This window comes from Cheilinus undulatus, linkage group 3 (genome assembly GCF_018320785.1).
Source record: "Cheilinus undulatus linkage group 3, ASM1832078v1, whole genome shotgun sequence".
Classification (NCBI taxonomy): domain Eukaryota; kingdom Metazoa; phylum Chordata; class Actinopteri; order Labriformes; family Labridae; genus Cheilinus; species Cheilinus undulatus.
In genome coordinates this window covers 3796647-3821451 of record NC_054867.1, presented here as the reverse complement: position 1 = coordinate 3821451, position 24805 = coordinate 3796647, and the positions used below count along the sequence as shown (strand labels likewise).

At 40.0% G+C, this 24805-nt stretch overlaps 1 protein-coding gene across 4 annotated transcripts in view; it reads right to left on the bottom strand.

The window, feature by feature from the left end:
* plxnb1b (plexin b1b) overlaps positions 1–24805 on the bottom strand; it is a 211665-nt gene that overhangs the window by 181119 nt on the left and 5741 nt on the right. Inside the window, exon 1 of one of the 4 annotated variants that reach the window (XM_041779115.1) lies at positions 16459–16505. The exons of the other annotated variants lie outside the window; for them this stretch is intronic. The gene's annotated coding sequence lies outside the window, so the exon portion shown is untranslated. Of the gene's footprint in view, positions 1–16458; positions 16506–24805 lie in introns of those variants that run through there. 4 annotated transcript variants of the gene reach the window in all.

The window sequence follows — 24805 nt, the reverse complement described above, 5'->3', positions numbered from 1 at the left end:
ATTGTATTTTTAAACCCATTTCCAGTGAATAAAAAGTCACTAGTTAGAGCTGTTAAAGTCAGCATTAGATAGGAGTCTATAACTTTGTTCTTCCTGCCAGTACCACACATACTCTTAGTTTTACTGCTGGCACTGTAGCTCTGAAATCGTCCATTCCTTTAACTCTTACCCAGACACAGTCTCAGCAGACGGCTATTCAGCATACCTCTGGTTCTGCTCAAGGTTTCTGCCTCTTAAAGGGTGGTTTTCCCTGCCCCTGCTGAATGTGCTGAGCTCATGGTGGATTACTGCTGGGTTTTATAGATAATATAACAAGTGTAGAACTGCCCCGTAGATAACATTTGTTTTGAACTGGCCGTAAGAAAAAAAGATTGATTAATTTATTGGTACTCTGAGCATGTGTAAAAACAGGAACTGGCTCTCTTCCCATCAGTCATTCAGAACAGAAAACCTGGCCTGGATATTTAAGGCACTTTAAAAATAGCTTTCTTCTTCTCATTTTGGAAGGACAAGCATTTTAAAATGTCGAAATCAACTGTGCACTACAGCTAGGATGGAAAATAATGTCAGCCAGATTTAATAAAGTCCTACCAGGAATAGAAAACAGTCTTCATTTCTCTTATTTACTCTGCAAACAGGTGTTTCCAAGTGTACTGCTTTAAGGTATTTTGTCATCATGGATGCTTTTTGTTAGCTTTACAAAATGGAAGATTTTTCATAGAAAAAGTGTCATGTTTTTTCCCCCCAGGCAAAAAATTGGCTTAAGAACTCTAAATTCCAAATGACAAGAATAAACATCCCTGTTTGGAAATATGAATAGAAGCAGAAGAAAAGATTCACCTGAGTGACGATAAAGACCAATGTTAAAATGGAGTTTCAAAAAAGGGAAACAAAATAATGACAGTATGATGTGGGCAGAGTACTTCTGGCACAATTTCATCATTTTTCAAGATGCATGGAGGAAGAAAAAAAGTCTAAAAAGGAAGCAGAAACCTCAAGAATCTCTTGTTCTGTTTGACTAATAAAGTTTTTTTAATAGGGGCGCACAGATAGCCTAGCGGTCTAGGGCACTACCCATGTACACTACTAGGGCACTACCCATGGGTGGCTCAGGCCTGCGGCCCTTTGCCTTATGTCACTCCCCACTCTCTTGCCCATTTCTGACTCTATCCACTGTCCTCCTCTATAGTATAAAGGCACAAAAGGCCCAAAAATAAATCTTTCAAAATAAACAATAAAGTTGATTCAATAAACCAGTGGTTTCCAAGCCTCAGTGTGCCATGGTAAAAGTGTAATAAAGGCTTTTAGCATAAATAGAGGTATGAAAAGCCTTGAGATTTTGTTTGAGGTGCATCTTGGGCAAAAACATTTGAAAACCACTGCTCTAAACTACAAGTGTTAATGGTTCTTTGTGTTTCTTTAGAGATGTTATTCAATGCTAATTTACCAACCAGTGCCCATAAAGATAAAGACAGATGTGAAACAAAGCTTCAGGAGATAAGTGTGCTAACTAAGGCAGACTACCTGGAGAAAATAAGAACAGGGACTATTGTTCTTCGTTAGATTTATTCTTATCAGACTGATGATCACTGAGATTTGGCACTGAACGACTGACCACATTTTTATCTTCCCTATGACATGAAAATACATGGACTCACATAAAGGATGCCTGAGTCAATCAATCTTAAAAAATTGACATATTTCATATACATGGATTATGAACTTTATCTGCATCTCCAATCATATGGAGCCAATCAGATTACCAGATAAGAAAAATACCCCTGTCCAAACCAGATACAACTTCAGTGCATTCACATGCACATTTAGGTCGAGCTATTAAACCTCCAGTAGGACTTTAAACTGGACTACTGTCCTTGTCCCTGTATACAAGCACAGGAGGAGAACAGGAGAACTCTCTATTAATATGGCAGACTTTGATGAACAAGGAAATAAAACAAAAAGTAAGCGAATTGTGTTTGGTAGATTATTTCTTTGTTGCAGCAATGCCTCTTGCCAGTTGATCTTATACTGTTGGAAATCCTGTTTATTTCCATTTTAAATGGTGCCACATCGATAAGGAACATGCATTTGAAGGATGAGCAGCAGAGCTGCACCCATGAAAAATTTGCCAAATCTTCTCTGCCAATGCCAAACAGCTTAATCTGCTGCTGCTACTGACTCATGTTTTGAGCCTCTGGTACCTCCAGGTGCTGACAACCAGGTGCCTGATGGAAATAGGCCCTGCTACAGTGGTCAGCAGGTGGCTGCTTCAAGAATCGGCATGCCACGTTTGACTGATAGGGCCTGAGCGATAGGGCAACTTCACACTGTGGCATTATTTGAAGTTAGCCCTGGTGCCAGCTCTAAACTAAAGGCTAAGTTCCATCTAACAAGGGATGTCAGAGACAGGACGGCACTTCAAGAAGACGGTTCCATCATCAGCACCTAGAACTGTAGGCTACTAAGTTCTTAATATTTTTCTATCAGTCCAGACCCAAAATCCCAGGTACATGCTCTAGATTGTAGTACAGCCCCACATCACTCATAGCCACTGTAGCTCCTGGCCATTGCAATGCTGGCTGGATGCTCTGTAACCTGATGTAAACAAGAATGTACCGATAGTACCCGTAGCATCTTCTAGGAACATTGCAGTTTAGCACTGCTTTGATCCAGAAAATGGAAATTAAGTTCTACAAAATCTGTGTTAGGTTATACCCACAAAGCAATTAGCAACAACATTCAAGACAGACATGTGAGCATTATCCTGCGATCTACTATCAAATAAGTCATGCTTTATTTGGACTTTTTCTTGGGTATTTTCTTGACTTTAGACTAGACAAGATTATAGTTTGTGTTTAATCTGATGTGAAATTTTAATGTTTAAACATCAGATTCAGAAATCTTCAGTCAAAATCAAAAAATGGTGATCAGCTGCAAGTTGACGTGTTCATTTCTCAGACTTTTGCATGTGCTTTTAATAAGCAAATATCACAGAGACAAAGCAGAGGCCATTGCTCATTATTTGACTGACAACATGAGACCTGTAAACATGCAAATCACATTTTCCTGCCAACTTTTATTGATGGGACGACTACAAACATCAGTACCAGACTGTAGGAGTTAATGTGAACTTGGGAGGAGGGGCAAAAAACACACATACGCTGTCACAAACCCTGCTCACAGCGATCCTTAACCCCTGGAAACAGAGGCCTGGTTCATTTGCAGCCAGATTAAGGCTACTGAGGTGGAGCGGGTGGAAAAGATTATTCCTAGTAAGCAAGAAAAAAAAATCCTTAAGCTCTCCATTAATAACATGAAGAGGGTTTTATTTATGAAAGCTGTTTTAAGGCTCACTGGTGTCCACACAGAAGCCTTGTGTGTTGTAAGATGGGCTTTACGTTACAACCTAAACATCCACATACAGCAAACATTCTTACTGCACAGGAGTCTCTCAGTTTGGTTCGGGATTTTTCACCAGGATTACAGCATAGAAAATGAGGAATGCAACCAAAATTTCAGATCGGCTTAAGAAATGTGTAAATCCAAGCTTTGCAAATCCAGCCCAGCGAGGCTGACGGTGCAGCCTGTAAACTGTGAGCAGCAGCTCGGCTTACCAGCAAGTGGTAAAGGTTGCCAGGAAACTGTGTGCGCTCACAGGGCGTTCACGTTCGCTCGCAGATGCAGTCACACCATCACACAAACATTTCCACAGGAGTCTGAGGGCCTCTGTGCCAGGGAAAGACCCAGTACGGGGAAAAAGTCCTGCTGAGGGAGTATCGGGTCAGCACAAGGATTTACAGAGCCCCGTGACCCCTGACCCCTGGGGGAGTGTGAACCAACAGGAAGTATCATGGTAAGACGACACATGATGGGCAGGTTGTAAAAACACGGCTCTGCAGGGGCAATATGTCTACTGTCTGCAAAACACATAGACACTTGGAGGATATATCCTCAGTGATCAAGAGCTTCTACAGACATGGGGAAACTTATGGGGCAGTTCATTTATCTGCATTGTCCTAGGACAGAATGGTAGAGATAAATAAACTGCACCATTATATATATTTATTGTGATACATATAAGCAACATGGAAAAAGGAAGCAATCCAAATGTATTCAGTGAGTTTTCAAGGATTAAATAAGGCTGATTAATATTTGAATTATATCAAATTAGTTTAAGACTTTAAGCCTGTTATCTTCAGCCTCTATGATATGAGCTAAAGTGCAATGTAAAAAATTAATTATAATATATTATTTAATATATAAGAGAAAATTACAAAATAGTTTCAGCTGTAGCTTTAGCATGTTTTATTTGGAAAAAAATCCAAAAAGGTCTTTCCACTTAATTTGCACAAAATAAAGGGTAATTACACTCTAAAGCCATTTATTCAGATGAGAACTTACAGTGCATTCAGAAAGTCACATTTCTTTCTTATGTTCTAGCCTGATGCAACGGTCATTTGAATATGTTTTTAAGTATTCAGACCCTTTACAAAAACACTTGAAATTAAGCTCAGGTTCTTCGGTTTTTTCTGGATCCTTGCTGAAATGTTTCTACACCTTGACTGGAGTTCACCTGTGGTAGGTTAAACCGACTGGACACGATATGGAAAGGCTCAAACTTCCCTAGGCTTCAGAGCTGACAATGCATATCAGAGCAAAAACCAAGCTATGAGGTCAAAGAAACTGTCTGCAGATATTAGAGACAGAAGTTTAGCACAATCAGGGCTCTTCCAGGAGCTGGTCATTGGGTCCAACGGATAGATCGATCCATCGGAGGAGAAGGGCCTTAGTAAGAGAGCGTTTTGCACTGAAAAGAGGTTTCTGAAACTTTGTCCCGTCTCCACACAGGATCTCTGGAGCTTAGAGTGAACGTCAGGTTCTTGGTCACCTCTCTGACTAAGGCTCTTCTCCCCCATTTACTCAGTTTGGCTGGACAACCGGCTCTTTAAAGAGTCTCCGTCATGCCAAACTACTTCCATTAGAGAATGATGGAGGCCTGGGACCTTCAGTGCGGCAGAATTATTTTGTAGTCTTGCAACAAAATTGCTCTTCCAGGAGATGGTCATTGGGTCAAACTGATCAATAAATTGAAGGAGAAGGGCCTTAGTAAGAGAGGTGAACAAGAACCTGATGGTCACTATGACTGAGCTCCAGAGATCCTGTGCAGAGATGTGAGAATGTTCTAGAAGGACAACCTTCCCTCTAGGCCTCCACTGATCTGGGTTTATGACAAAGTGGGTAGATTGAAGCCTTTCCTCTGTGCAAAAGACATGAGAGCTCACTTGGTTTTTTACACTGAGTTTCTGCAAACTTCAGGGGGTAAGTGAGGTGACAAAGAAACTGATGGTCACTATGACTGAGCTGCAGAGATCCTGTGCGGACATTGCAACAATCCTGTCTCTAAGCTCTGGAGGCAGTTTCTATGACCTCATGGCTTGGTTATTGCTCTGATATGCATCTTCAGCTGTGAGGCCTTCTATAGAGAGTGTAATGATCACCTCTCTGTGTACTGTTTCTTTCAATGCTTTTGGTTACTATGGTGACGCACAGCGTCATGAGGGCGTAACCTGTACACCTTGCGGTCAGACAGGAGTTGCTCCCGGTACCGATATGCTGCTTTTGTTTATAAGTTGGGACTCACAAACCATTTATTTGCTTTTTCCTCCACAAAACTGTTCTTATGTGACCTTTGAGAATGTCTGAGCTTCCCTGCAAACATTAAACATGCAGTGTGATGGTAAAGAGTCATGTTTTCAACTCTTCTGACTCGTGGAGACCTCCCTGACCACTACAAGAGGTGTGTGCCTTTCCAAATTCTTCCCAATCAGTTCAACCTACTACAGGTGGGCTCCAATCAAGGTTAGGAAACATCTTCACAAAGATCCAGAGAAATGGGAGGAACCTGAGCTAAATTTCATGTGTTTTGCAAAGGGAATGATATTTCAGTTTTGTATTTTTAATAAATCTGCAAAAAATTCTAAAGTTCTGTTTTTACTTGGGTACTGAGTGAAGACTCATGAGAATAAAAACAGTTTTTTTTAACTGTTGCATCAGACTGCAGCATGAGAAAATCTGGGTCTTAATACTTTCTCTACATAGTGTTTTGCTGTGTTTGGTAAATGTTTCGAATTGTTTCTTTGTATAATTTTGCCACAATAACTTCATCACCACTAACTCAAAACATAGCTACTTTTTAAATAAATAAATAATATATATTTCTGCTATTCTTACATATTAATATTGTTTCACTTGTTTATCTTGATATATTGCTCGTTTTTAAAACCATTCAAAATGTTAAAGTGTTATGGGTGAAAAGTTTAAAAATGCATGTGATGCAGATGTTGTATAATCATGACGTTTAATATCTGTGATCTCAATATCAATCAAATTTATCAGGATTATGACTGTGAGCCATAATCTAGCAGCTCTACTCAAGCCTGGGTGTTTTTTGGACTAACTTTGATGATGTTTTTTTATTTTATTTTGATTACAAATAGGAACACTTGTGAGTATTGGTTATAAGACCCACTGAAAGCAGACTGCATCATCTTAAAGGACACGGTGTTCTTAAATCCAGGCTCACTGAAGTCCAGCTTGCATACCTCCAGCTAGGTAAGGTTGTTTCAGGCATCCCAGGATCATTGTTCTGTACTGGTGGAGTTCACCAGCAGCCGGCCAAGGTCCTGAACTTTTTATACGCCTCTCCAACATTCGCCTTTGGCTTTCCATAGCAACCTCCTTTTCCCAGGCCAGAGGGTCCCTCCCCACTCAGTGTTTAAAGGGAGTTTAAGGGGGGGGGCTGAGCCGATTTAGGGGGAGCTGTCTTGAGAAAAAGGGCGTTTCTGGGGAAACTGAGCGTCCTCTAAGAGCTTTCATGGTCACCACTTGGCAACAGTTGGCTGTCGGTATTTCCAAACGCTGATTTTCACGCTTGCCTGCGTGCCACAAAAGAGCCACACACACTCACATGAAGGCAGGGGAAAAAAATCCCAGCGAGTGTCACTGCAGCAGATGCCTCTTGTATTGTTGCTGCTGGAGTCAAAAGCTAATGCTAGCTGCCTGACGTCATGTAAAGGGTATTTGATTTCAAGCATGCTTCGGGGTCCATTCATGTTAAACAAGGGTCAGGATGAAATGCCACCTGTCTGTCTTCAGCCAACTGATGCAAAGAACAACGAGGCAGGAGCTGGAGAGATTTCACACTGATTAAAAGTCCATAAATCTGCCCATAAATCAAAGTTTCAAGAATTAAGGGTTCCTAAAAAGGCTGGACTTTCATGAAAACTCGGCAAAGTTTGTTTTCATAGGACTGAGTTTGATAACGAACCCTTTACTTCCAGATGGTGGCCACTCCTCTTCAGCCACACCTTCTCACCTGTGCTTCCTCTGAGGAGACAGCAGAGGAGTCTTCAGTAAACACCAGCTGTTTTACAACTGACAGAAGACTCACATCCTCCTCCCCCTCTCTCGATCCTTGAGGTATGCCTTCACCTCTCTAACCCCCTCTTTATCCCCCCCTCTCCGGTTTGGCCGTCTTTTCAGCCTCCTCTTCAACAAAAGAAACAAATGGAGGCAGGGCAACTTTCCCTCTTCAACCCCCCTGCAGAGATGAGAAGCACAGGGTAGGAAAGCTGCAGACCACCCCTCTTTAAGCAGCAAAGGCCTTGCACAGCAAAAATGATCTGAAGCTGTAAACAAATGCAAACTACATGCAAACAACATCCAAGCCTTTTTCTTCTGTACAGTATGCACACCAAGGGTACAGGTGTAGGAGAAAATGCAACTCCAGTTTATTTTGTCCCCTGCCAAGCTGTTTACACATTCTGGATCAGTGTTCGAGATGTGTGCAGTGGAGCCAAAAGAGAATTTTAAGACGTACAAGCTTTTTTTGTGTGGTTCTGAAGTTGCTACCCCTCGTTTGGAGTTTGAGACCTTGGGAGTGAGGGTGTTTGTGTGGGGTGGGGCCGTGTTGGCAGCTTTCGCACAGAGCTATTTTCCAGTGTGGTGCTGGGCCATGCTGTGTAACAGCCCTTTTCCACCATAGGAACCTAGTAGAACATGTAACCGCCGGCTCAAGCTGTGTTCTCCAGTAAAGCTTGATTTGAACAGAGGAGGTTAAAAGTGGCTGATATGATGACAAAACAGTCAGTATGTTTTATAGCACTGTGAGGGTTAAAGCTTGACTAGGTTATTTAAAGACCCTGTAAAGTGAAATACAGTATTTGAGTCTAAACACACTAGATATGTTGGAACCGCTGTTAATATGTGAAAACACTGAGATCTATGTGTGACTGGACTTTGGGTTTAGACCATAAGAATGTTTTTCACCTCTTTACTGGCTGAGTTTAATCTGGGCGGGGCAAATATGTGGGCTGGTGATGTCACTGGCCCCTCTAACACTACAATATAAAATCACAGAGGAGTTCATCTCAGTTCAGTCTGTTGTTACCTGATGTCACTGCCTTTACTGAAAGCTAACAGTCAGTTAGATGCTTTGTTTTTTTTCCTTGTTAGGTAAATTTGCCAAATCTATCAGCCACAGTGGTCTATGATCATTAAAATCCCCATAACAGAGAAATTTTACCCAGAAAACTCTGGCACAGAGCCAGGCAGCTGCACTTTGACCATAAAGTCACCGTAAAGCAGTGTTACTCAACCCTGCTCAACCAAGAGCTAAACTGTTGAAAAATACCTTTACAAGAGCCCAAATGTAAATGGTGAAAAGTGGCAAAACGGCTTGAAGTAGCAATAAAAATAAGAAAAATGGTCCAAAGGTGGCAAAAAATGAGAGAAAAGTGACTAAAATGGGCAAAAAGCAGTCAAGAGTGGCAAATAGGGCAAAAAGAGGAAACAAGTGTTATTTAATGGCAAAAGGTAGCTTAAATGGGTGGAAACTGATGAAAAAATGGTGAAAAAGGGGTAAAAATGGGGAGGAAAAAAAAAGCGCCATAAAGAAGTGGCAAAAATGGGCAAAAAAATAGGGTAAAAGGGGTAGTTAATAGCAAAAGGCAGCTTAAATGGATCAGAAAAGGTGAAAAAATGGTGAAAAGTAGCAAAAATGCTCCAAAAGTGGCAAAAAGGTGGCAGGAAAATGACAGAAAAGTGACTAAAATGTGCAAAAGGCAGTCAAGAGTGGCTAAATAGGGCAAAAAAAAGGCAACGAGCGGTATTTAAAGGCAAAAGGTAGCTTAAATGAGCAAAAAGTGGTGAAAAAGTGGCAAACGTGGCAAAAAATGGGATGAAAATGGCAAAAATGGGAAAAAAAAGTGTCAAAAACAAGTAGCAAAAATGGGCCAAAAAATAGGAGAAACTTTATGGCAAAGGTAGCTTAAAGGGGCAAAAAGTGGCAAAAATGGTGAAAAAGGGCAAAAAATTGGATAAATGTGGCAAATATGGGATAAATGTAACAATTAAGTTTGACAATTAAAGGCTTCTGTATAAGTCTGGGGAACAAACTTCTTATTATGTTATGTTATGTGATGTGATGTTATTATGTCTTTAATTTCTGAGATCAAAGTTTCCCCTTTCTAAGATTTCCTGGGGGGATAAAATTTCAAATTAAGACATAACAGAGCCACAAAAAATCACAAAAGAGCCACATGTGGCGCCAGAGCCACATGTTGAGTATCACTGCCATAAGTTTAAGGGGCAGGCTAATATCGTGAGTGCTTTCCACCATTCAGAATCTAACTTTTTTTTTATTTTTAATTCAAGAGGACTGTATTTCTTAAGTGTGGGTGTGGCCTTAGTTTATTCAACAGACACGCCAACACCATCCAGGAGCAGACTTACTGCCTCATTGTTCATGACTTTGAAGTTTAATTTCATAAACTTCAAGATGTTTTAATTTACTGAAATTTGACCTGGGGGTTGATGGCCTATCATACAACAAACCTAAATACAGATTTATCATCACTTTACAGGGTCTTTAACTGGACCTCTTTCCTTGTTACAGCATACATTGACTCAATGACAGAAGTACACACAACTCCACTAGCCAGTCATAAGGGTGCATGGACTGTAGAAGAGAAGTTGCAAGTTGTCACGGCTGCACAGAAACAGGATTTATCAGTAAGTCATGGGCTAGTTTGAACTCGAACAGCAGATAAAAAATGTCATGTTGATGTAATTGTTCTCCTTGCTTTGTTTTCACAGCTCTGAGTCACATATGAGTGATGTTAACCAGGTTTGGGCCACATTTGCCAAACCGACTTCACATAGCCTCAGGGTTTGTGTTCTTATTTAGGCCTTCTTTTGTCATTTTGGACCAGATGTAGTTCTGGATATGCTTAAAGACAGCAGAAGGAATGAGATCAGTTATACAGTAGAATAATTTAAGTTTTTAGGCAAACAGTCAAAAAAAACACAGAAGATAAACAGATTATGCATGTTTTTGTGTTCAGACATCCTCCACCCTCACCTTCCCCAGGTGGAGTCCTCATTGTGAGCACAGTGACAAAGCCCTTCTCATCCATGTCACCCTATCTCACCAGTCAGGCCTCTTTCTCTGAGTGGCCTGCAGCGAATGGCTGCTTCAGCCGCACTAATGGGAAGTGATACGAGGCACAGCTATGCATGGAGACAGTCACAGGGGAATACTGGGAAAACGAGAGCTGAGGAAAGTGTCAAGTGTTGAGGTAGAGGCGGTGGATTGTGGAAGGGAGCGTAGGATGAAATTGCTACAGTTTTACACCAGAGTCAGACTGAATGTGAGTCAGTGTGAATACAAAAAAAGACTGCAGAACAGATCGAGTAAATGCTCTATAGCAGCAACAAGTGATGAAGTGAGGGGAGTCACTAGTTCCCAAACTTTCCTGCAGTATAGTTTTTTCATTTTGAAACTTTCTGTGAATAACCTTCCAGATATACTCCGCTCAGACACACACCTATCTGCATGAATCAGTTTTCAGAAATGTTCCTCTAACTTCTGATTCATAATATCCGGAGGGATGTATATAACTGCATTCAAAAGTAAATCAGTGGCAAACAGGGACACGCAGACGGTTAGTATTTACTACACAGGGTGTCAGTATGCATGTGTATTTATGATACCACATGTTTGGCGGTGCATATGGTCTGTGCATGCATCCATAAATTGTGGGTTAGAGTCTGACAATCTGCATGAAATGAGACATTTACATCAGAAAGTATATCGGGGGTACATGGATTTAGCTTCATGTTAAATTTGCTGTGAAAATAAGGCAAGCTGGGTAAGAACTTAAGCTAATGCTACATGCCTTAGTGAAGAACTTTTACAGTAACCTGATAGCTGATCATTTTAACTATGAATGTTGGGTGAGGCATTTGATAAAGTGTAGAGTTTTCATGTAACTTTCTATTGGTTTAGGCACATAACATGGCTGTAACTGGATCTCTAGCACACCTACATTAGGGTAACTTGCCCTGAGGCACGTTTATATCCCCTCCCCAGTCCCCCTTAGGTCAAGCTAACATTGCTCCAGGTCCAGTCAGGCCTGGGCAAGGATATGGAATAATACGGCACATGCAATTTATAAGCAATGTAGACTTTAGAGTCAGCACAACGGACAAAGACACAGAAAATATAATTCGAACTTTACATGATTGGGTTAGTGTAGTTTAGTAACAGATTTTCATTTTGAAATGAGAAATCTAAAATAAGAGCCTTGGCTCTATCAGGTAGGACGATATTATATTGGGAATCAAAAAAGATAAATGTAAAACAAATCATTTTCCATTGCAGGTGCAGGTGTTGAGTTTAGAAAAGCATGCCGGCCTGCATATGCCAAGAAAGAGGTGTGCACTCTGGTTCAATGAATCCGTCGGTCTTTGTTTGTATAGCACCAATCCATAACCAAAGTAATCTCGAGTCACTTTACAAAGAGGGCGAGTCTAGACTGCACTCTGATGTGGCCTGTTAAAATAAAGAAAGCAGTGATCACCATAAACTTAGCATTAGCAGTCTTGAGACATGTTACAGTGCCAAGAAAACCTTCCCTTCAACGGGGCAGGACTCTCCAGGGGAGTGAAAAGGGGTAGGGAGGGTTAGGGGTGGGAGAAAAGCAGAGAGGGTGAAGAAAGAGGGACAAGAGAAACAACAAAACAAAAAACAGAAGACAGATTTATGGCTGTCATTGGTGTGCTATTCTGAGCAGAACACAGGCACACAGTCACACAAAAAGGAATGAAAATGAAAGTTTATTTCATTTTTTATTTTGGTTTAAATTCCTAAAAAAGTAAAAACAAGATTAAAAAAAAGTGAATGAAAAATGAGAGATAGGACATGCAGCAATTTTGGGATTCTCAATTTAGCATCAAACTACCTGATGGGGCCAAGGGCTCGTTCTCCTGCATTATTCTTTCACACGGTCACTGGGAGACGGCTCATTCCTTCATTCCTTCATTCTTCACTTTAAAGAATAATCTGTTGGCTGATAAGTACACTGACCACGCTGCACACTCATGTCCCTGCTTGTAAATGCATAAGCAATCATAATCAAGCACACCTACTCTATCTGTGTCAGAGCAAAGGAAGTTTACAGTGCTTGGGTGTGGCATGGAGGACTGAAACTAGTCAAACAAACTGGACTTCGGGGGTCAAACATGCCAAGGCACGGCATGCATGTTCCCTTATAATTGCTTTACCCTACTGGATCGCTGGTTTGATTTGCATTGACAGCTTAAACTGGAGAGGCTCATGAGTTTCATCCCGTGCACGCAGACTCTGGTCATGTTTATCACTTTCCTACTCCTACATTCGATGGCACAAAGGGCATTTCTTTTCCCACTCCATGGATCTGGCTCACCTCTTCATTTTTCCCTGGACTTTTTTCCACTACTTCTTTCTGTCACCACAGCACACACACACACACAACAGCTGTGACATAATCATGACATTTACTCTGATTTATCTACTGGGACCTGAACTAACACCAGACCAGTCTGACTCCTGCCAAAAATACATTAAATAACAGCTCCACAGCTGAGCTCTGCTTGTCTGAAGGTCTGGACTGCACTGAAACATCTCCTGTTAGACAAGATGTCAAAACATCCCAGTTCACCCACAACAAACCCCTCTGATGAAATTATAACTTTCTAAAATCCTAAAAGTCTCTAAGAGTCATTGCCGAGTTCTCTTCTAGTGTTTTATGCACCAAGTATTGAGTCTATTCGTAGTTTCATCACGAGTAGATATATTTCTAACACATCTGTTCATCATTTATCCTGGTGCTTCAACCAGGAGAGCTCAATACCAGCCAAGCTTTAAAGCGCTCCAACTGTCAATCAACTAAAGCCCAAATTGTACTTTCCAAATCTGCGTGGCAGTGGAAGTGACATAGATTTATGGAGGTTAATCTGTGCAGTTTAAACAAAACCTGCCCGTTTCCAAATCCACTTTGTGACTATATAAAGCCCAAAGCATTTTCTCTGTGGGAAATAAATTGAACTCTCCCTTTCTGACAATCAAAATAACAACGCCAACTTCTGCAAAAAATATATATCTATATTTCAAAAACTCTTCAGGCTCAAAAACTACAGTTATGCGCCCTGTTTTACCCTCTATCAGCATTGACATGTCCTATTTTCCTCTGAGATCTTAAGACTGAGCTTCCTGAGGTAAAATGTTTGATATCAGAGCTCAAATAAAACCAGATTTTATCACTGTGGTACAATGCTTTGCCTTTTTGACCCTGTTCACATCTTACATAAACCTCCATGCTTGGTCTATCATAGTAGACCACAACAGAGAGTACGGTCTAGACCTGCCCCTCTTTGTAGAGTGTCTTGAGATCATTTTGATTTTGAATCGGCGCCACACAAAGACAGACTGATTGACTGATAATCAGATATAAAGTACTCTTTAATGCTTGGTGTGAACCAGTCTCAGTGTGTGCTCACATTGACTTGATATCTGATGGCTCAGACTGCAAACAGGAGGTGGTCTAGGTGCCTTAAATCCCAGTTGCTCTGGAAGTGTAGAGGCTCAAACATGCTGGCAAACATTAAAAACCATCTAATCAAGTGACGTTGACTGTCCAGCCTCACATTACCTGTTTTCTTAAGCCTGGTTGTCATTTCAGTCTAAACAGCACCACTATGGCTCATTTTCTAATTAACCAGCTTTTTTCTAAAGGCATGTTCGTGACAAAATGAGGGAGAAAAGTTATTTTAGATGTTTCAATAAAGCTTCTTAGCTAATGGTTACTTCACCCTATTCTGTTATATTGCCAGTGGCTTCACTACATTGATGCAGGGGTACGTAGCTGCAAGTTAAGATGGAAGAAGTACCTCTTTCACAGCTTTTCTCCCTCGTTTTACCATAATCCAATGGAAACTGTGAAATACTAAATCACAAATAACCCTTGTGGGATGCTGGTCCCATTACACACTTGATGTTCACACTGTTCAATATTCACCTAGCTGCTCTTTTTAGTTTTATTTTTTAAATTTCCCTTTGTTAAAAACATATCACGAATAGCTTTTATTTTGACGGCATGAAAAGGAAGCGGTGCTTTTCATTTATAAGCTTTCGACAGTTGTGAGCTGTCGGGTTCACCTTAGTATTAAATGAACAGTATGCAAATCCCACCTCCAGGGGGCTCTCAACCAACCAACCAATATGATGAGTACAGACCAGTGCTGCCCATCATCTCCGTTTACTTCTTGTTTTAATTGAGGACTCTGTTCAATAAAAAGGCACCTCATTATGATTAAACTCACAACCATATCAGGACATGAACCTACAAATAATAGAAATTAAGAATTTAACTGTCTTTGAAAACTTAAGGAAATATCTGAGATACAATGAGACAGCAATTTAAATATGTGTAACATAACAATGTTTACTTTTTAAATCAATATAAACACTTAATAAAACAAGCAAATGTTCTGTGAGTGAGGAAAGTAAAAGAAAATCAAGAAAATCTTCCTGTCCAACACTCCTGGTTCCTTGTCATCTCCCTCTTTCCTTGTTCCTTATCCATTTCAAAAAAAGTCACAGAAAGAAAACAGGAACGGGTCAACGGTGAAGAAACAGCATGCCACATCACGTTGCTACACTCTGCATCACTGTCATGACACCGCAACAGAGCTCAACAGAGCACAGTCACTTTTTTGTCAGTGCTGTCTCTGGAAGTAAAATCCTTATCGCATTGCTTTTAATTTCAATTTTAATTCTAATGCATGAACCTGGCTGCGAGTACTCACTACTATAAAACATTTGATTTGGCGCAGAAAAGGCATTCAAAAAAAGAGAAAAAGGCAAAGGTACAAGTCTGTGTATATATTTCTGTACCTGGAGGGACTATGTATCCCACAATCCATTGCAATGATAGCTTTCGAGTTTCCAAAACATTAATGTACCTTTTTTCTACTCCCATCTCCATTTTAGTGATTATATTTGAAATTATTATGTTGTAATTTGTCATTTATCACTTCATACCACGGCAACATGCATTGTTGTCGTCAACAGTCGACGGTCTTTGATCGCAGGCAGACATAGGCAGACATTGCCATGGCATCCAGAGACCCCACCAATCAGAGACTTGCTGTAACTCTCAAGGATTGTGGGTACTGTAGTATTTTTGGCTGAGGTTGTGCTGTTTTTTTACATATGGCATTGTTTTACTTATAGGTAGCTCAAGGTAGAAGTGTTACAAAAGTCACGGGTGAACAGATTGGAAAATGGCATGGAAATATGTATCAGCTAGTGTTTGCATGAGGCAGGCAAGTGAGCTCTGATCACCGGTCACCACTGAAGTGTATTATAAATTCAAAGTGTGGACACCCGTCCCATGTCAGCCAACTCGGTATCTGGTTACCAAGCATGGATTTAAATGCAAACAGGACCACAGATACTCTACGCTGAAACTTTCCTCTTGTAAGTAAAAGTAAGTTAACACAAATAAAGATACTGAAAAATAAAGTTCTATTGACACCAGTATTGACGTGAACGTGTGATAAAACAGGCTTATTCATCCCTTTTCATTCACATCCAGTTTAATGATTAACAGCAGTGATTTTGGAGGTTTGTTCAAGTCCAGGAGGCAGACTGAGTCTGTGTAAACCATGAAACCATGAGTGCTCGTGCTACAAGACTGACCTTAAACAGACACACAAGCTTCATTCATGACAGAACAGAGTGTACACTCACACTTACACAATGAGCTGGATGTGGCAGAGGCATGCAGTATACCCTGATGAGTTAATAATTCACACTCTTACAGAGTACTTCAGCCGCTGCTTCAAAGGGATTTCAACACTCAAATCTATTTTACAATCCTCAGCACTTCATGTATCTGGGTCCCCATTAACATATCTGAATAATGAACAGGCTTCCCTGTCTAATTAAATCCTCAGAGAGTAAGAGGAGAGCTATGGCCGATCTTTATATCAAAGAAAATCCAGACTTTGCTGATTCAGATAATGGACGTGGATCTACATCCTGTCCAGCTCCAGGCTAAGTGTTGTAATGTTCACCTTTAGCGATACACAGAGCGATGTGAGCCGGTCCTGGTGTGACTAGAGGAGTCTGAGTCCCAGAGCACAGCAGCACTCCTCATACGGATCTCCCCGCTAGCAAAAACAGACAGGAGGAAATCATCATGTATTCATGTCGGTGAGACTTTAGGGGGACTTCTTTAATCAGCCTGAAACTCTCCATCAATATGCAAAAAAACAAAATCAACCCCATTGAGTTTTCCTCTCACTTTTATCTCCATGTTTGTATGAACAAATGTGCATAATCACTGCATGAATATGCAAATGTAGAAACGCTAACACGAAACTAATGTACAGTCAATGGTGAGGCTGGGAAACAGATGGATTTTAGCATATATTCATACATTTCCAATTTAAATGAGATACAGAGAAAGAATATTTCACTTTTATTGGTATTATGTTGATTCAAAAAAAAAATCTATGCCAAGCCTACTGTCCAGTATCAACCACCTAATGTTTTAATGACCACTAGGTAATCTATTTTAACAAAGAGCCTACATGGTAATTTATCATTTTACTAAATTTACTTATTTTTAGGAGCATTTCATGTTTGTAGAAAACAACATTTAATGATAACAATGTCCGCTGGATACCATGCTTACAAAAATACAAGTCTGAAACATCCAGTACTGTGCAGGCAAACTCCTGCACATTGTCTAAGCTGCACAAATAAACTTGCAATATTTTGAAAAGTAGGTGGAACTTGAGGGCACACTCACTCATCACAAGTTTTACTAGCTTTTCAAAATGGTGCAAACATTCAAGTACAGTTTAGGCAGCGCTGTGTCTCTTCTTCTTAAGACTAAAGATCATTAGGGGTGGAAGAAAAAAATCGATACAGCATAGTATCGCGATATTTTGTCTGGTGATATATTGTATCAGTATCGATTTTTTCATAGTAAGTGCTAAAATGAACTGAAGTTTATGATAATGGAAAAATAAAATCAATTGTTTGTCAAGTGAGGCCAGCTGAGGTGACAGTCATAGAGCAGGAGAAACTTAGTACAACAAACATGGAAGCACCAGGGAAGGAACATTAGTAATGCAAGTAGGGCACGAATTAGATGGACATGACACACGAGGTTTGCAAGGAGTGCTACATGAAAATAAAAGTGGAAAATTATGACAAACATGAGAGCAAGACGAATGCTAAATCAGATAAACAGTTGAATAAATGTGTATATATCGCAATATATGGTATCGCAATACTCACTTTATTGCAAAATGTTTAAAATTGCAACAATATTGAATCGTGACCCAAGTATTGTGATAATATCGTATTGTGGGGCCACTTGTTTTTCCACCCCTAAAGATCATGCCGATGGCTGATGTGATGGTTTCATAACTCTACAGTAGGAGAGAATCCTAGCGGGCCACACACCATGCGATAATCGTGTCAGCCTGAATCCCTCCTTCCAACCGAAGTCAGCAAAGGTCTGATTATCGGATGATTCTAAAGATTATCTTGCCAGATCGTTCTGTGGTGTGTGGTGAGTTTGAATTTTTCCCTCTCCCACCTGATCGGAGACTAGGGCTGAATGATTTGCAAAAAAAAAAAAAATCTAATTGTGTTTTTTCCACCAGCAGTGTGATTTAATATGCAATTATTTTTAGGTTCCTCATTTTATATATTTTTCAATAAATACAGGCAATAGGCCTAAATCATTCTCAATTATAATGTACACAATAATTAGATATTATATCCTAGGACCGAATGATTTCGGAAAATAATCTAATCGAGATTTTTTTCCCCCCAATACTGCAATTGCGATTTGATTCGTGATTATTCCTTAACTTTCTTTTATTCATAAACAAGAGCTGAAAAATTCTTTGAAAGTGTCTAATTCTGATGATTTTGGCTGGTATTGCAAATTGGATATGAATAATTGCATTGAAAGATTTTTGTCATTCTTATATTTAATAGGAAAAAAATACAAAAACTAGAAAAGCACTCGGAGAGCACAGACCTCCGTCATTAGCCCTATCGCCCAATAGTACAGAATCCTTTAAAAAATTCCTGGATCCAGACGGTGATCCGGATCACTCCCAAAATCTAATCAGTTCTTCCTTATGCCATTCTGACATTTCCTGAAAATTTCATCAAAATCCATCCATAACTTTTGTCCATAACTTGGCGGAGGTAATTAAGAGGGTAGGATCTCAAATACGATGACGAGGTGCTGTGGAAGTCTACGCTGGGTTTGTCTCTTCATCAGTTCGAGCACCCAGTTGAACTACTTTCTCCTTAAAAATTAAATCAATATATCAACAGGTTAAGCACATAGGTGGCAGCCAAGACTGACAACTTCTTCTTTACAGCGTGCAGCAGTTGGAACCCTTCTTTACCCACCAGGGAATGGTGCCATACGTGTAAGGTCATATGAAAGTCCTGAAGGGGATGTATAGGACTTTAATTTATGTTGCTGTGGTATCAAACATGTCTTAATATTGTGTATTTTTTTAATGGAATTCTACAAAAGTGTCTTATTCTTTTCCTGTGACAACCATTTTTCTTCCCTTACAGGAGAAAAGTAGTGAGATGTATGTCATGTCTGTCCAGTCAGCTAGAAGTATCAGGATATGACTTTCGGTCCAGATCACACAGCCCTGGTGCATGTGCAGAACATCTTCATTTATTGATGCAAACGTCATTTAATAATTTCTTCTCTACACTGTCACTTTGAGATATTTATACTGAGTCGTCTCCGATCAAGCTATATTTAATGTCTGCTATCTTAGGGTGCCCTACAGAGTAGTAGTAGTGATGGTATCCAGCGGGGCGGGGAGGAGAGGGGGCACCTCATATCAGATTCCCTGGCCTTCTCTTATCCCTCCACTCTGGGTTTGCACCACCAGCATATTGTTCCTAATCTTGGTGCATCTGTTGGCTTACAAAGCCCTATTAAACAGCCAGACCGCTCTGATAAGGTTACTGACTTAATGCTCAGTGACATAATTAAATTGAGTATTTAATCTGGCCATGGGAGCCAAAGAGCCCTAGACCCCTGCAGGGCAATCTGAGTGTTCACATGTCGAATCTCAGCTGCTCTTCCAAAACAACTTTGATCCCCTTTGGGATGATCGTACTCTCCAGCAGGGCCGGATAAACATGGGTGCAGGGAACGATCACCCCAAAGATTTTCGGAAGCGCTAATCTCTCGTCCATTTAATTCATTAGGGAAGTAGAGATCAACTTTATAAGACGTTGAATTAAAAAGACTGGGGTATCCCTGTAAATATCAAACTATACTACTCAAAAAAATTAAAGGATGAAATATAATCCAAATGTTTTTGAGACAAAATCTGTCTGGTCATAAAAAACAAGGATTATGTCCTTATAGGTGAGAAGAGAGACATCCCAAAATCACAAACACAAAGAACCACTTAAAACAAGTCTTACTTTACCGGTAGGCAGGGCATGCCACCATAGGAAAATGTGTTCTACCATTTATTTTTACTGTAGTTTTTACAGTGGCTCAATATGAGAACATTTAACTTTACACAGTAAAAACTGAACAACATCGATACCTGTTTTAATACCCTGGTCATAAAAACAACCTCCTGCACACCCAAATAGTTTGATTTCGTAGTTTTTGACTTCAGAAATTAGCCGGTGCCAAAATAAGGCACTGCTAATGGCATTAAAAGTCAGAAAGTATTCTTTCCTGAAAAATAAAGACTATCCAAAATAAAACATTTTGATGGAATCATCACCGGTATAACACTTTTTTTCTTGCAGCAGCAGAGATGTAGGTATTAGCTACATATGCAATCATTCAAGTGCCATTTTTTTTAAATAGCCTACAAAAAACTCCTTTTCTCATTTTTGTACATTTTTCTTATTTAATATGAGAATGACATAAAAATTATCACTCCCTTCAAAACAACAATTCCTATTCAATTTGCAATTACTGTTAATAACTAGCAGGACATGATAGCTGGGAGATTTTGAAAGGGCTGATTTGAGTGGAGGTGGATGACGGACCAGCAGCAGCAGATGAATTGATGGGTTTTATTTAAAGCCAACAGCCAACAGGGAATTTATTTCAAATTAATTTGGCTAGCACCACTGATGTGTTTCATATGGGCTGGGAGTTCAATGACCAGAACGCTGATCATATAAGTCACCCTAGTAAATAAGCTGATGTCTGTGTTTTTGGAATCTCCCAAGGGGGCAAAGATTTAAACCGTCCTGTGTGACATTTTCAAATTTCATTCAGCAAAGTCTACAAAGTGTAGTGTCTGTGCAGCTGTGCCAACTGTTTTTGGTGTATGGAGTTTGTGCATCTACTAGCATTGGTTGGACTCACAGCCCACAAGTCCCTCCACTGTAAAAATGAATTTCAGGGTCCAATGTAAAATATTTTACAAGTAGGACAGTTTTTTTGGACTCAGGGGCCAAACTTAATTCTTCATGGAGCTATTTAGTTAACATGCTCATAGCTAAAAATGTCGAGTTGACAGAAATTTTTTCCAATGGAAATATTTCAGTTGCACAGTTTAAAGTTAAGCCCCCAGAAAATGTTGGCTGAATTTAAATCTTTATGACTGCTTGATATATAGTCTTACATAGTCTTGCATAGTTTTGAAAAACTCAATATAATGCGTTGCATCAACTTGTTATCAAAAATGCACCCAGTAATTCTGAATATTTCACTCAACAGTTGGATTTTTTACAGTGCTGTTCTCCTCCGCCTGTCTCGTCATCTTTCATGGGGAGTGTTTTCAGTCAAATCAGCACCTCACAAGGTTTATGCCTTTGAATGCAGTTATGTTTTAACAAGGGGGAAAAGCAGTTAAAAAGTGGCGCCAAACCCTGTTGGAAAGTATTTTTTGTTGTGTATTCCAGCACGTTTTGTGCAGTGAAGCAGGAGCTTGTAATCTACAATGAATGATGTGAATTTTCAATCGCAGTAGGTTTGATGCTGCACAGACTTACAGTAATGACGTCATGTGACTCAGCACTTTATACCGACATGTAAATCGTCTCAGTATATTCACCACTCCGGCTATTTAGATAAAAAATATGCATTAAAGGTGCAGCGGAAACACACGATTTTACACCATAAACAACCATTTATGCATCAATGATTTGACTTGAATGATGTGTTTGGACTTGAGATATAGCGCTATGTTACAGGACAATTAAAGTCCAATCACAGTAAGTTCAAATGTCAGATTATCAGGTTTTGAAAAAAGGGAACATGGTCTTCATGGAACAGCGCTCTGATCTCCATCCATAGGTCTTGACTGGAAGAGAAACTTTTAGCAACCATGTGACACTGCAGTCTCTCCTCTATATTCTGTCTGCAGCAGACACCTTCATTACAGTGTGTATCTTAGAAGATGCTGAAGGCCTGAACAACCTTTTGTTACTAACACTGGCTAGGGTATAGTTACAGAGCATGTGCAGGTGAACAGTGTGGCAGTACTTACAACCACAGTGTCATCTAACAATGAAAAATGTGAATTCTTCACTGTAACAAATACCCTGACTTGAAGAAAAAGCAAAAGCACACCCTCAGTGAGTGAGCAGGATTAAATAAAGACAAATCTGCATTCTTTTCTCAAAAGCATCCTTGGTATTTCTACAAAACTGTCAAAAATATCTGAGTGAAAAATGACAAAAACAATTCCAAACCTCAAACTCTCCACACCATCGCAGTGTAAAGAAGACATGCTTCTCTGATCATCTGCTTTCCCTCAGGGTTGGAAATCAGCTCCAAGCAGAAGTAGCGTTTCATTCTGAGAGGCTAAAAATGTTTCTGTTAGTGGCTGCTAGATGCACACATTTCAAATGATGGTCTGCCGCTCTTCCATAGTTTCAAAACTGTTCTCTGATCCTAAAAGTATTTTTAGAGGCATGGAACTGCCTTAGAACAAAAGTCATGATGACTGCTGGCCCCAAGGCAATTGCATAAGTGCATTTAAGCGTGTCCGAACCTCTTTTCTGGTCTTAGAAGGCAACGCACAGTTCAAAGTAAAGTGGAAACAGTTAAAAAAGCCCCTTAGAGTGTTTTTAGTCTTGCATCAGTTAGACCAATCAGAATAATCATTGTCTTTACAAGCAGCAAAGTGCAGCAGAAATGTCACAATGGATGTGTGATGAGGAAACAAAACCAGACAACTATATTTTCCTGTACCACCTCATTTAGACAGATGACACCAGACCCAGTCTTTTGTTAGAACGTCCGGTTAGCAGCGAGGTTATGATGAGGATTTTGACACCTCATGCTCTCTGCAGCCCTCGAGTTGCTCAGAAAACAAGAGCAAACGACACCCCACCCCCGCTTCACCTTCTGGCCTTTGACACCTTGACGGTGACAGAATTTGTAAAGTGAATCTTGTTTATTAGAGAGTCTCGTTACCTCTGCTGTCTGTTAAAAGCTGCCCCCTGTGAAGGTGTCAGCAAACAATTAAATTACATTAACGCTACCATTAGTCTGTTAGATCTAGATTGAGAAACTAAGCTATGTAAATGTTGCAGTCTTCCCCTTAAGTTGGACATTGGTTGCTAAATTCCACTGATCCAACACAGAAGAGCATATTCAAGTGGCTCTGAAATCCATCCTTACTGTTGTTCCCTTACGGCTGCAAAGGTTGCAATGCAAGGTTTTCTTTTTGTCTGCTGCAAGCTTTCTAGTCTGAACTGATTGAAACAACAGAAAGTCCTTTTCATTGATCTGGCACCCCTTTAAAATAGCATTTTTTTTCCGTTCTCGGGTCACTACAGGTCAAGCCTTTAAAGGGCAAATGTGACCACCATAATGACGGCATTTATACACAAGGTCAAAGGTCACTGAGCAAGTCCAGACAGCTCTGGGTGCTGGTGTCTGACTTTATCCAGGTACAAGGAGGGCTGTCATGAAGCCAGATTTTTCAACTTGAAAAGGATTCTGGGGAAAAACAAACAATGATGTTTCCTGTTTTGATGCAGCAGCAACAAATATCCAAGTCCTTAGCACCTAAAATGAGTATTTTTACGTTTTAGTTAGGAATGCAAGATGTCATGTGCACAATATTGGTATCAGCACACATGAAAATTTCTACAGATACATGAGCCTAAAACGGAAGTACCCCGTGGTATAGGTGGTTGCCCAGGGGGGCCTCACACTCAAGGGGGGGCCTAAATATTTGAATGAAGTAAAACAACTTCCAGACCATCCACCTCCCCGCTTCTCTCTCTCCTCTGCTCACCTCAGCCTCTCTTTGTACAAGAGAGACTCGGTGTTCTCCACAGTAGAAAGGTGTGATTCAGGTGGGAAATCAGCATCAGCAACCAGCCAAATGCAGGTACTTTAAGCAGTGTCCGGTGAATCTGATCACCTTACAGGCCACTGGGAAGGGTAAGTAAGTAGTAATCTAATCGCGTGATTTTGTCAAAGTAAATGGCATACAATAAAACCCTTTATTCCTGCTTGTTTTTTTTTTTTTACTTTATGAACGAAGCCGAGCCAAAACCTTGCCTCGTCTTTGTGTCAGAGCTGCTGTTAAATGTTCACAGGCAGCTGTGTGCTGGGATGGGTTGACTCAGTATCATAGGACAGCAGTTCTCTATAACTGGTGTATTAGCTAAAGATGTTGTTGCACGTCCAACGTGGTCAAACAAAGCCTGAATTTTGGCAACTGCAGAAATCTGAACGGTTTTGGAAAATAATCTGATTGTGAAACCCCGTGATGGACTGGAGAGCCATCCAGGGTGTATTCCGCCTCTCACCCAGTCACAGATAGGATAGACTCCAGCCCTCTGTGACCTCAAACAGGATAAGCGGTGTAGAAAATGGATGGGCCTAATTGGGATTTTGTCCCAATATTACGATTTGATTCATTTGCGATTTTTTTCTTAATTTTCTTATTTTACATATTTTCCAACAAACATAAGCAATAAATCACTTTATATTACAACCAACACAACATCACAAAGGTTAAACTAGGGCTGAATGATTTTGAAAAATCATCTGAATACAATTACTTTTACTCATTCAAACTGGATGTGAATCGCTGTAGAGAATAATAATTTAAAAGTCATTTTCATTCTGATTAAGAAACCTATACAAACATCTCTACTGCAAAAAAACTGTATCAAACTGTTATTCTGACAAACATTTCAGGTTAAAGAAATATTGCACATTCTGCGATTTGGAAACCGCAGAAGAACATATGACGGTTTAATCTAAATTTTGATCAACTGCCCAGCCTTAGCAGAAAATGCATTTAAAATATGAAATTCCATTGAGTTTTATACTCATAATGCAGGAAAATACCTATGAATTTTACAATGTCCGTGTAGGATGCACAGCAAATGTTTGTATGTTTGCTATACAGC